The sequence below is a fragment of the Eumetopias jubatus genome, unplaced genomic scaffold (genome assembly GCF_037043125.1).
Source record: "Eumetopias jubatus isolate StellerSeaLion01/CBP00866 unplaced genomic scaffold, mEumJub1_p1.0 scaffold_13, whole genome shotgun sequence".
Classification (NCBI taxonomy): Eukaryota; Metazoa; Chordata; class Mammalia; order Carnivora; family Otariidae; genus Eumetopias; species Eumetopias jubatus.
The window spans coordinates 7,172,952-7,186,345 of NW_028274819.1; positions in this window are offsets into that span (position 1 = coordinate 7,172,952).

Genomic DNA, 13,394 nt, shown 5'->3' on the forward strand with positions numbered 1-13,394 from the left:
CCAAAATCCAGACAAAGTTTTATGTACGAAGATATTTGTGGGAGCCATATTTACAATATTAAAAATGGAGACTGTTGGAACGTCCGAAGGTAGGGACTGACTAAGGAAAGTATGGGGTTTTACCAAAGCAGTGATCCTCAAGACTGCAGGAGAGGTCAAAGACTTCTAGGGGACACCTCAGGGAATGAGATGAGGGCCAGGGGCCAGGCAGAGTCAGAGCACCCTGTCTTAGCCTCGGTCAGGCAGCGTGGAGCAGAGTTTAGTCTGTTTCCCTATTCAAGGGCTGGGTGGAGAGGAAAAAAATCCTCATTCTCCCCTCAGGTCTCTTACTGGTGGGTACAGAGGGCAGAGGGTAGGAGTGGTCCTCCTGGGTACAAGCAATAAAGGGTGTAATCGTTTTCTATTGTTGCATAATGATTCATCACAAATTTAGTGGCTTAAAACAACATCCACTTATTAGCCCAAGGTTCTATAGGTCAGATGTCAGGGCATAGCATGTCTTCATGTCTCCGTTCCCAGCTCCGTGAGGCTGAAATCAAGGTGTTGGCCAAGATGGATTCCTTTCTAGGGGTTTCTTCAACCAGCCAGAGGAACTCTGTTTTTAAAAGTCTCATGTTATTAGGTCAAGTCCACACAGATCATTTCCCTCTCTTAAGGCCAAATGATTTGGGCCTATAATTACATCTACGAAATACCTTTACAGCAGTGCTAGATTAGTGTGAAGAGGGCACTGTCTTTACGTGAAAAGACATGACTCAGTAGAGCCTAAGAAAGAAAAAAAGCAAAAGAGGAAGTTATCGAATGTCTGGAACTATTTTGAAATATGTAAGGCCTTCTATGTTGGGTATAGTTTCATTTCATGATAAAAATAAATGCTAAAAATAATGTAGTAGAGAAGAGGAGGATTTAAATCATCTGCTCTGGGTGTCAAATAGACTAGGTCTGACACCAACTCTCCTCCCTGTCAATCCTTTCCTGAATTAGTAGTTGCCTGTTACTATTTGGAGGTGGGTGATGGGGCCGATTATCAAAAGACTGTCTCTGGTGTTTTATAGGAAGCTTTCTTTTTTTTTTTTTTTTTAAGATTTTATTTATTTATTTCACAGAGAGAGACATAGAGAACACAAGCAGGGCGAGTGAGAGAGGGAGAAGCAGGCTTCCTGCTCAGCAGGGAGCCCAATGCGGGACTCGATCCCAGGACCCTGGGATCATGACCTGAGCCGAAGGCAGACGCTTAAGGACAAAGCCACCCAGGCGCCCTATAGGAAGCTTTCAAGAGGGTGTCAATACTCTCTCTCTAGAATGTGGGACTATTTGTCGCATCTTGTGCATAGGTAACAGGAAAAATCTCATTCCACATCCTGTTACAAATGCTTAGTGACCTTTTGGGTTTCCTCTTCTGCCCCTGGCATGTCTACATCCTTTGTCCTTTGACTTTTACGACCAAGTAGCAGGAACTCTTTGTATATCACAGACCAGAGTTCGCAAACTATGGCCCTTAGGCCCAAACTGGCCAGCTGCCTGTTTCTGTAAGGCCTTCAAATTAAGAATATTCTTTACATTTTTAAATGGTTGGAAAAAATCAAAAGAAGAAGAATATTTCGAGATGTATGGAAATGATATGAAATCCAAATTTCAGTATGCATAACATTTTATTGGAATGCAGCTGTGCTCATTTGTTTATGGTCTATGGCTGAGTTTGTGCTACAAAGACAGCCTTGAGTGGTTGTGGCAGAGACCTTATGACCCTTAAACCTCAAATATCTACCATGTGTCATTTACAGAAAATGGTTGCAGACCCCGTCATAGATGATAACCACTGTCCAGCAAGTGTGTTGCACCCAGACTTTTTCCAATCTGTATTTTAACTTTGTAGTTTCCTCTACCAAAGTGTTACAATCTTTTTTTAAGATTTTGTTTTTAAGTAATTTCTACACCCACTGTGGGGCTCGAACTTGCAACCCTGAGATCAAGAGTCACGTGCTCCACCGACTGAGCCAGCCAGGTGCCCCTACCATTTTTATGTCTTGTCTTTTCCTTTGTGGCTTTTTGGTTTCCCGCTTTGCTTAATAAAGTCTCCCCAATCTAAGCTTATTTATGCAAATATTCTTCTAACTTCTCTTTTATTAATTTAATTGTTTTACACTTCACCTTTAGAGCTCTACTCCACCTGGAAGTAATGTTATCTATGATGTAAGGAAGGATTTAGCTTTGTTTTCTCCAGACAAACAGATAGTATGTCAGGTAAACTTAGTGAATGAACCGTTTTTCTCCAAGTGAATTGAACTGTGATCTTTTCATGTATTAAGTCCCCATAAATACTTGGATCTATTTCTGGATTTTTTTTTTTTTTTTTTACGTTCCACTGATTTATTCGTTGCCTTTTCTGTGTCAGGATAATAATTTTTTTGATTATAGTAGTGTCAAAGAGGTTTTGGATCAGGAACATAGAGCCAAATCCTAAAATAACAGTGACTTGGACAAAACAGAAGTTTATTTATCTGACAGGGAATAGGCAGCCCAGGGCTGATGTGGTGGCTTCATGTTCATCAAGGACTAGATCCTTCCATCTTTCTGTTTGTAGCACTATCCTCGTATTAGCATCCATACTTAAGTTCAGCTCAGAGTCCAAGATGGCTTCTGGGGTGCCAACCATCACACTCATATTCCAAGTAGGAGGAAAAGGGGGCAAGACTTTTTTCAAACCTTCATCTATTCCTCTCTGAAGGAGTCATTCTGTAAACCCTTCCCAACAACTTTTAGATTTTAGTCAGAAAGCCACATCTTCAAGGGAGGCCAGGAAATGCAAGTTTATAAATTGTAATGTTGTAATATTATTGGGGTGACACACTGCTATCCTCATTAATATATAAACTTTGTTAGTAAGAAAGGAGAGAGTTAATGATGGCTGAGAACTTAGCAGTCTTTGCTCCAAGTAACTTTATAGTTACTTTTAAAAGCTGTTGAAGCATTTTGCTATTTTTAAAACATTTTTTAAGAAACAATTTTATTTATTTTTTTAAAGATTTTATTTATTTATTTGACATAGCGAGAGAGGGAACATAAGCAGAAGGACTGGTAAAAGGAGAAGCAGGGAGCCCGACGTGGGGCTTCCCACGGAGCTTCCCACGGAGCAGGGAGCCCGACGTGGGGCTCGATCCCAGGACCCTGGGATCATGACCTGAGCCGAAGGCAGACGCTTAACGACTGAGCCACCCAGGCGCCCCAAGAAACAATTTTAGACTTTAGAATCATTTTATGTTTTCCATCCAATCTCAGGCCTTTCTGATTGGAGGTATTTAAAATTTTTATTTACTTGGTAAGAATTGATAGATTTTTTTTAATAAAAAGATTATATTTTTAAGTAATCACACCTAACGTGGGGCTTGGACTCAAAACCCCAAGATCAAGAACCACATGCTCCACTGACCCACCCAGCCAGGTGCCCCAAGAATTGATATTTTAATGGTAGAAAGCATTCCAAGAAGGATCTTGATATCTCTTCATTTTTCTAGGCCTTGTGTTTATGTCCTTAAATACAACTTTCTAGTTTTTTCCATATAGATCCTGTTTTTGTTCAAATTAGTGACACAATATTTTTTGTTGTTCTTGTGAATGGGATATTTTTCCCACACTGATTTCTATTTGGTCATTGCCAGTTCAAAGAAAAGCTATTGGGTTGTTTTGTTTTGTTTTGTTTTTTTATTTATTTGAGGGTGGGGAGGGGCAGAGGGAGAGAGAGAATCTCAAGCAGACTCCCCGCTGAGCATGGAGCCCAACGTGGGGCTCGATCTCATGACCCTGAGATCATGACCTGAGCTGAAACCAAGAGTCAGACACTCAACCGACTGAGCCACCCAGGTGCCCCAGCTATTGATTTTTTTGGTACATATTTCTTGAAGCCAGTCATTTTTGCCAAATCCTTTTATTAATTTTAATGTTTTAGGAGAGCCTCAGATTTTCTAGATTATATTGTGACAAATAAAGGTATCTTTCCCCCCTTCTTTTCAAATATTGATACTAATACTTCTATTTTCCTATCTCAGTGCATTGATCCAAACCTTGAAATCACAGTTGAGGGCACCTGGGTGGCTCAGTTGGTTAAGCATCTGCCTTCAGCTCAGGTTGTGATCTCAGGGTCCTGGGATGGAGCCCCTCATCGGGCTCTCCGCTCAGCAGCGAGTCTGCTTCTCCCTCTCCCTCTGTGATCTCTTTTACTTTCACTCTCTCTCAGTTAATAAAATAAAATCTTAAAAAAAAATCACAGTTGAATCACAATGGGCATCTTGCCCTTTTGCTGTTCCTAAGAGCAGTGGCTTTGGCATGGCCTCATGTGGTTTGGTGGTAGCTAGTGGTTTTGTTAAGAATGCATACTCAGGGTTTGGTTGTTTTCTTCCAGTTCTGTTTTACTTAGAGTTTATTAGGAATGGCAGCCTAATTGTACCCAACCACAAGACAACGATTTTCTCTTTTTACCTCATGAATGTAATAAAATATGTCACTTTTATAATAAATCAAACATTCACTTTAAAAGATCACATATTAAAAATGTTTGTGCATCAAAGAGTGCTATCAAGAAAGTGAAAAGATAATCCATAGGAGAAAATACTTGCAAATCATATATCTGTTAAAGGTCTAGTATCTGGAACTATAAAGAACTCTCACAACTCAACAACAAAAAGACAAATAACCTAATGTAGAAGGGCAAAGGACTTGAATGAACATTTCCCCAAAGAAGATACACAAATAGCCAATAAGCACATGAAAATATGCTTAACCTCATCAGTCTTTAGGAAGATGCAAATCTTGTCACTTCATGCCCACTAGGAAGGCTGTAATAAAAAGGATGAACGGGATGCTTGGGTGGCTCAATCAGTTGAGTGTCTGACTCTTGATTTTGGCTCAGGTCATGATCTCAGAGTTGTGAGATTGAGCCCAAGCCCTGCATAGGGTTCTTCGGATTCTCTGCTTGGGATTCTTTCTCTGACCCCACCCCCGCATTCTCCCGCGTGTCCTCTCCCTCTCAAAGAAGAAAGAAAGGGATGCCTGGGTGGCTCAGTCAGTTAAGTGTCTGCCTTTAGCTCTGGTCATGATCCCAAGGTCCTGGGATTGAGTCCTGCATCGGGCTCCTCACTCAGTGAGGAGGCTGCTTCTCCTCTGCCTGCCGCTCCCCCTGCTTGTGCTCTCTCCCTCTCTCTCTCTCTCTGACAAATAAATAAATAAAATCTTTAGAAAAAGAAAGAAAGAAAGAACACAGAAACAGAAGGCCACATAGTGTATGATTCCACTTAAATAAAATGTCCAGGAGAGGCAAATCCATAGAGACCGAGAATAGATTACTGGTTGCCAGGAGTTGGGGGAGGGAAGAATGGGGAGTGACTGTTAATGGGTATAGGGTTTCTTTTTGGGGTGATGAAAATGTTCTAAAATTTTATAGTGGTGATGGTTGCCCAACAGTGTGAATATATACCATTGTGAAAATAGTAAAAACCACTGAATGGTACCATTTTATAGGGTGAATTATCCCAATAAAACTTTTATTTTAAACAAGGTTATGTGTGTTATAAGCAATATAGTCTAATATAAATGTCCACAATCTTCAATTTGAGGTACTATATAATTAATATAATTCCTGTTAATCTGTGAATAAACCTTATTATCCTGAAGGGCGTGGGGGAGGGTGGGAGTGCCTGTCACTACTTTTTCGAGTGGCTTGTCATCTCAAAGGAACTGTATAGTCAGGGAATAAAATATAAGCAATGTCCCAAGCAGCAACATGCTAAAATCTGTGGGTGAAAACCTGGGCTGCCTATGGTGCAGGGAAGGGCACCTCCTGGTCTATGTGGTCAGGGATGGGCTACTCCCCAGGAAGGTTCCAGAACAGCCGGTGTTCTGAGCGAGCTCTTGTATCCTGTGGGCGGCACCCTTGCTCTGGGACAGCCCTTTTACATTTGCTATGTCTGTAATGATAGCACAATCCCTGAGTTCATGGAATAGTTGCTTCTATTTCTTCCCAAACATGAATTCGGAAGCTCAGAGAGGGAGGTGAGAAGTCCAGGGAAAGTTCTCAGCTAAATGGCAAAGGCAGATCTCAATCCAGCCCAGGTGCCCACCCCACATCCATTTTTTTTTTTTTTTGAGATTTATGTATTCGACAGAGAGGGACACAGCGAGAGCAGGAACACAAGCAGGGGGAGTGGGAGAGGGAGAAGCAGGCCTCCCATGGAGCAGGCAGCCTGACGCGGGGCTCCATCCCAGGACCCTGAGATCATGACCTGAGCCAAAGGCAGACGCTTAACGGCTAAGCCACCCAGGCTTCTCTCACTTTAATTATTTTTTTTATCGTGGTAAAGACACATTAGGTAAAATTTACCATCTTTAAGTGTACTGTTAGTAGTGTTGTCTTTTCGTTTATTTTTGACACTAATGTCGCCCGGAACCATTGTTCTACGCTGTAGTCATGTTGCCACCAGGTGGCGGCAGAGTGGCGCAGTCCAGGACCATTATTCAAACTGTCCTTCCCAGATTCCCCGTCCGTTGCTATGTGAAACTAGGGCTCTCTGGATGGGGGGAGGCAAAATTAAAAAACAAAAACACAAAACCATGAACCTTGAACCAATTAACTACTGTTTATTGAGTTACCATAATGTCTGAGGCACTGGATTCGATCTGTGGTGGAAAGGGAGATGGGTGTACAAAGACAGTAAACCCTGGGAGCGCCCAATAATAAGAGCATAAGAAGAGCAGCTGGGGTCTGCTGCGCACCGAGGGGGCTGGGCACCACGCTGGGGCCTCTTCTGTCTTATCCTCACTCCTTACAGCAACCTTGTGTGGCATTACTGCTACCGGCCTCCACTCCCCACATTGTCCACCCCAGTGGGGCAGCTGTGATCTGTTTGAAACTCAAATACGGTCCTGTCAGCCCCACCTCCTGCTTAGAACACTTTCAGTGGGTTCCTCAAGACGCTCACCGGACATTCCCATCCTCACCTTTACTCACCTTTTGTTCTTTCTGTGGCCACACCGGGTCGGTTTGCCACACGGCTTTTCATCACCACTGGGGCCCCCACCTGGACTGGTCCCCTCTTCACAGAGCTAACTCCAATTCTTTCCTGTTTCATTTTGGGGCTGTCTTCTCTGACCTCCAGGATCTGTCCTTTGTGACCCTCATTACAACTTTAATTTCACATATATTTCTGTCAGTCTTGGGTTAGTCGGTATCTCTCCAGCGCATTTTACTGTGGGCTCCATAGGGAGATGACGTGTGTGTTTTTAGATCCTGGTGCCTGACACATGGCAGGCTCTCAACTCACTGCTTACTCAATGAACAAAGGAAACAAGGAGAGAGGTTGCAGGGATTTGCTTAGGGTCCCACAGCCAGTAGAGATCCCAACCTAGACTGGGTGCAGATTTATACTCTGTCCACTCAAGTTGACTTTGAGCCCTTTGTGACCTTGGGAAGGTTACCTGACCTCTGCACTTCAGTTTGCTAGTTTGTCAAATGAGCATAAAACCCTGCAGGGGGTGCCTGGATGGCTCAGTCTGTTGAGTGTCTGACTCTTGATTTCGGCTCAGGTTGTGATCTCAGGATGATGAGATCGAGCCCCGCGTTGGGCTCCGTGCTCAGCGGGGAGTCTGTTTGAGATTCTCTCCCTCAGCCTCTCCCCCAACTTGCTCGCACTCTTTCTCTCTCTCTCAAATAAATAATCTTTAAAAAAAAAAAAAGGAAGAAAACCATGCAGAAGGACTATTGGACCCAAGGTCAGCTGTGACAATGAAATGAGTTGATACATGTGAAGCATCTAGGCACTAGAGTGTTGGGTAGAGACCCACAGAAGAACACAAATGATCTCATTAATAATAATATTATTATTATTATTTATTTTTAAAGATTTTATTTATTTATTTATTTGAGAGAGAGAGAGAGAAACAGCATGAGAGGGGAGAGGGTCAGAGGGAGAGGCAGGGTCCCCACTGAGCCGGGAGCCTGATGTGGGACTCGATCTCAGGACTCCGGGATCATGACCTGAGCCGAAGGCAGTCACTTAACCAACTGAGCCACCCAGGTGCCCTATTATTATTTAAAGATCTTATTTATTTATTTGAAAGAGAGAGAGAGCAAGGGCACACATGAGCAGGGGAGAGGGGCAGAGGGAGGAGCAGACTCTCCACTGAGCAGGGAGCCTGATGCAGGGCTCCATCCCAGGACCCTGGGATCATGACCCAAGCCAAAGGCAGACACTCAACAAACTGAGCCACCCAGGTGCCCCTCATTAATAATGTTTTATATTGATTACATGTTGAAATGATAATTTTTGGAATAATTGGGTTAAATAAAATATCTTTTATTATAATGTATACCATAAATTAATTTTTTGAAACTTCTAAAAAATGTGGCCACTAGAATATTTAAAATTACATATGTGACTTGCATTCTGTTTCTAGCAGACGGCGCTGCTCTAGATCACGGTTTCGACGTGGAATTAGCTGGGTGGTCTAAATGCAGGCTTTGACCTGCCTTGTTGAGTGAACTGGAAAGAGTTGCTGATATTTCTGAATCTCGGTTTACTCCTGTGTAAGCAGGAATACTAACAGGCTTGTAGTACACACTGGGCTATAATACTGGTCAGACCCTTGCACAGTGCCTGGTGCCTGGAATGCCCTTGATAAACGTAAATTATCCTTATTGTGATCGTGGCAAGGAGTAGACAACATTCTGATGGTGGAAACTGCTGGTTGGGTTGCCCTATACATGTATTTCCTTTCTTATACCAAGACACACCAGCTTTTTAGCTGGGCCAGTGGCTACCCAGAATCAAGCCTACATCCCCTAGCCTCCCTTGCAGCCAGGTGTGGCCATCTGCCAGGTTCTGGCCAGTAGGATGTGAATCACAGAGAAATGGGTACCCTCTGGGTTGCGTCCTTAAGGGAAAGAAGCAGCAGGCCCTCACCTCCCAATGGCTGGAATGGGACATGATGACAGAAATCTTGGATTGTGAGGACAAAGGAAATGCCCAAAGGATGACAGAGCTAGCAAAAGAATACTCTTAGGTCTCTGATGCTGTGGAGACACCTTCCTCCCAGCCTGGATGGCTTATGTCTGGCCTGTGACAGGAGAGAGAAATTGATTTTTTAAAAGCCACCGTTAGGGCACCTGGGTGGCTCAGTCGGTTAAGCCTCCAATCTCAGGGTCATGAATTCAAGCCCCACATTGGGCTCCATGCTGGGCTCGGAGCCAGTATAAAAGCCCTTGTTATTTTGGATGTGTACTCTAACTAATACAGCCCTGGGACCCAGAGACTGTCCAAGCTGGCATCTTAGATACCAGGATTCCTACAACTAGCTGAGTCCCAGACCCTGAAGGGGTAGAAATATTCTACTTGCCTTGGTCCAGATTGGTCCAGAACCAGGCAGGACTGAGCTTGTGTGTTGAGGTCCTCAGTGTGGCTGGAGGAAGCCAGGCACGGACACCATGGGTTCTCCAAAGGCCTTCACCTCTACTCCTTTGTCCTGTTTCCCAAGGAAAGAGCCCTTGGGTATTTGTGTGCAACTCGCCCCTTCAAGCTGCCCAGAGTGTTCAGTATAGCTCTGAATGGACCTGCATTCCTCATGCCCGAGGATTCTGGGGGCAGCCACAAGCACATCAGTATCCTGGTTTAAAAAACTAGTCTAGGTGTTTATAAATTAGTCTCTCAAAAATGAGTTCAGTGGGGACTACATCACCAGAGCCTGGTCCTCTCTGAGGATGTGATGGCATATTGTTCCCAGATGGGCAGGCTGAGGACCAGAATCTGGAGGATGAAGATAAAGGAAGCCATGAGAACCAGTGTAGACAGCCAGGTCCTCATCGGTGTTACTTCTCAACTTGAACTTCACCCTTTGTGTTCTCAGAAGGATGCAATGAAAGCTCTAGGCTTAGGAACAGGTGGGTATAAAAGCTGGGGAAATCAGCAGACGTGGGTCCAATGCCACTCCCTCTGAATGGAGAAGGCCATGGAGAAGCCTAGAGGAAGGAGCTGTTTCATGTCAAAGAACTAGACTATGTGACTTCCACAAGAGGTTTAAAAAAATGTCCACAAATTCGTTGATACTCCTCCCTTCCAAAGGTGAAGCCTAATTCCCCTCCTGTCATGCATGGCCTGGACTTAGTGCCTCATTTTTTTGTGAATAGAATGTGGTGGAAAAGCCCATGTGTGACAGCTGAAATTAGCACATAAAAAGTTGTGGTTCCAACCTCTCTCAGATCACTTGCTCTGGGGAAGCCAGGTGCCATGTTGTGGGGACGCTCAAGCAGCTCTATGGACAGGTCTTTGTGGCAAAGATTGAGGCTTCCTACCGCCACCTGTGAATAGAAGCAGCTCCTTCAGTCCCAGTGCAGCCTTCAGGTGATGGTGGCCCCAGCCAACCTCCTGACTGCAACCTCATGTGGAACCCGGACCCAGGAGCAGCCGGCTCAGTGGCTCCTGAATTCCTCACCTGCAGAAACTGTGAGATAAGACATTTGTTGTTCTGAGCTGCTAAATTTTGGAATAATTTGTTACACATCTATGTATAACTAATACATTCAGGTTTCCAGAGATTTCTCTGAGTGAAAGCTTCTCTTGAACGCATGGCTTCTGTGGCCAGATGACTTCTTGCCATACTTTCAGAGACATAAAATCTTCAGGAACAGCATAAAAAGTTTAAAATATTTATCTGTTGGAGGCACCCGGCTGGCTCAGTCAGAAGAGCATGCGGCTCTTGATCTCAGCATTGTGAGTCCCACGTTGGATGTAGAGATTACTTTAAATAAATAAATAAAACAAAACAAAAATTAAATATTTATTTGTTGACTTGGATACAGAACAAGAATACACAATCAGGTAAACAATTTTTTTAAGTTTACAAATGATCCAAGTGGTGTTAGGTGGCCGCATCCACAACTATGGCTTCAGGTGCCCCCTCTACACAGATGATTCGTGGATTTTTACCTGTAGTGGATTGTCGTGGGTTTTTCCTTTGAGGTCAGAGGTGCAGGCACAACTGCTTTCTTGTGGCCTCTGCTGGAGAAGAAACATCTTAAATTCAGTATTCACTAAACTAAATTAGGACCTCCCCCTACAATGTGGTCCTCTTCTGGCATTGCCTGTCCTAGTGAATGACACCAATGTCCATCTAGAACCATATGTCCCAAGTCTGGGGGTCGCCTGGATGAAGCTCTCAGCCCCTCCCACCACATTGCCTATCTAGTCTGTTTCCCTCTTCTTCCCCTGTGAAACCCCTTTTCCTCTCCCCATCACCACCATCTGAATCCAGGAGCCACCCTGTCTCACCTGGATGACTGCAATGACCTACCAGTTGATTTCCACACCGCTCTGGCTCCCTTCCGATCCATTTTCTACTCCATAGCCAGCGTGATTTGTTTCAAAAAAACAATTCAGTTCTGTCACACTTGCCTCCTCTCCCCTCTTGCCCCATCTTGCGTAGGATCCAACCTTCACTTCCCATTGCTCACAGGATGAAGAGCCATATCCTTATCGCGGCCTCAAGACTCTGCCCAGTTTGGCCCTAGCTACCTCTCTCCAGCCTCCTCTGATATTACTGTTCTCCCTGATTTCTGTGTTTTAGCCCCAGTGGCCTTGCTTCCCTGATGGAACCAAGCTTCTTCCCGCCACAAGACTCTTGCACATGCCCTTCCCCTCTGATTGGGTCTGTCTTCACCCCTCTCATTGCTTGGTAGCCTCCACTCTTTTTCAGATCACAGACTAGGAACTATCCCCAACCCACCTGACCAGGTCATTTTCCCCCCCACCTCCTGCCCCATCATACCCTCTCATAACTCTTATCCTAATGGAAATTTTATGTTATTTTTGACCCCATACTAAATGGTAGGGACCCTGTCTGTAAACTCATAGTTGTGTTTCAGTGCCTGGCACATAAGGAGTGTTAGTATTAGCTGAATGAACATTACTTTCTGTAATCTTTAGAATATCCCTGTGAGGTACACTATTTTTAATAAAGATAATTTATTTATTTATTCATTTATTTATTTATTTATTTAGAGAGGAGGGGGTGGGGCAGAGGGAGAGGGAGAGAGAATCTCAAGCAGAGCCCCACACAGGGTTTGATCTCACGACCCTGAGATCATGACCTGAGCCAAAATCGAGTCGGATGCTTAACCAACTGAGCTACCAGGTGCTTGGAGGCACACATTTTTATTTCCATTTTCCAGATGCAGAGACTGAGGCTAAATGACTTGCCCAAGGTCATGTGGCCAAAAACTGAACTCACTTCCGACTATTCCTCTGCTGTTGGGCAAAGACCTAAATGTCTTTCTGAGTTTTATATAAGTTTTTTCACTTCCTTTTATATAACCTGAAAATTTCCTGAGTTTCTCTTGAATCAACAGGCCTTCTCTTTAAAAAAAAGTAGTTATTGCTGTGATGTTTTCAGAATTGTCAGTAAATTGCACATGATAAGAATCAGGCCAGGTGAATTGCTTTCCTCCTATTGTAGAGCAGCTTAATGTTTAGTGATCAAGCAGAGCCAGTGAGTGCAGCTGTGCAGGCTGTTTACTGAGCAAGGGTGCCTTGCTCCCAAATGCGTGGGGATGGGCTGGTGAAACTGAGCCCGCGTTTTGCTGGCCAAGCTGTGCATTGTGCTGTGAAGCCGTATCTCCCCAGGATGGGGTGGGGGTTGGGACTCTTTCCAGCACGTGCAAGGGCACCCTTCACTCACCAAGCTGGGTGCTCAGGAAGCTGCCTCTGCCCGGAGGGGAGAACCTTTTCCAAGTTCACTCAAGGGTCGTGTATGGGCTAGGTGGCCCTGGGTTTATGGTCAGCCCACTTGCACGTTTTAATTGAATCAAGCATGCTCTGCTGTAGCAATTTCAGAAGAAAAGGGGCCTTGGGTATTTGGGGAGTATTGTGTATGAACATGAAAAGGTGGGGATGACATCAGCTGTTCTCTTCTTCTCAGATAACTGCCCCAGGTTGTCCCAGCCCGGCTTTCAGGGTGGGTGACCCTCTCACCCACTAGACATTCTTCTGTCGGGCACGATGTTAACTGTCCTTTCAGAACCAGGGCTAGACTGAGCTGGACCCCCAGTTTGGACTGTTTCTCTTCTCCTTGCAGGTGATGTTGTAGGAGCTGGCCTGGGCCTCCAAGGATCATGTGAACATGCAAGATGAACTCTGCTTCTCTCTGTAGCAAATGCTCACTTGAAGGGCAACTCGAGGGGACTGTTGTTTTTTTTTTTAAGATTTTATTTTTTTGTCAGAGAGAGAGAGAGCTCACAAGCAGGGGGAGTGGTAGGCGGAGGGAGAAGCAGGCTCCCCGCTGAGCAAGGAGCCCGATGCGGGGCTCGATCCCAGGACCCTGGGATCATGACATGAGCCCAAGGCAGATGCTTAACC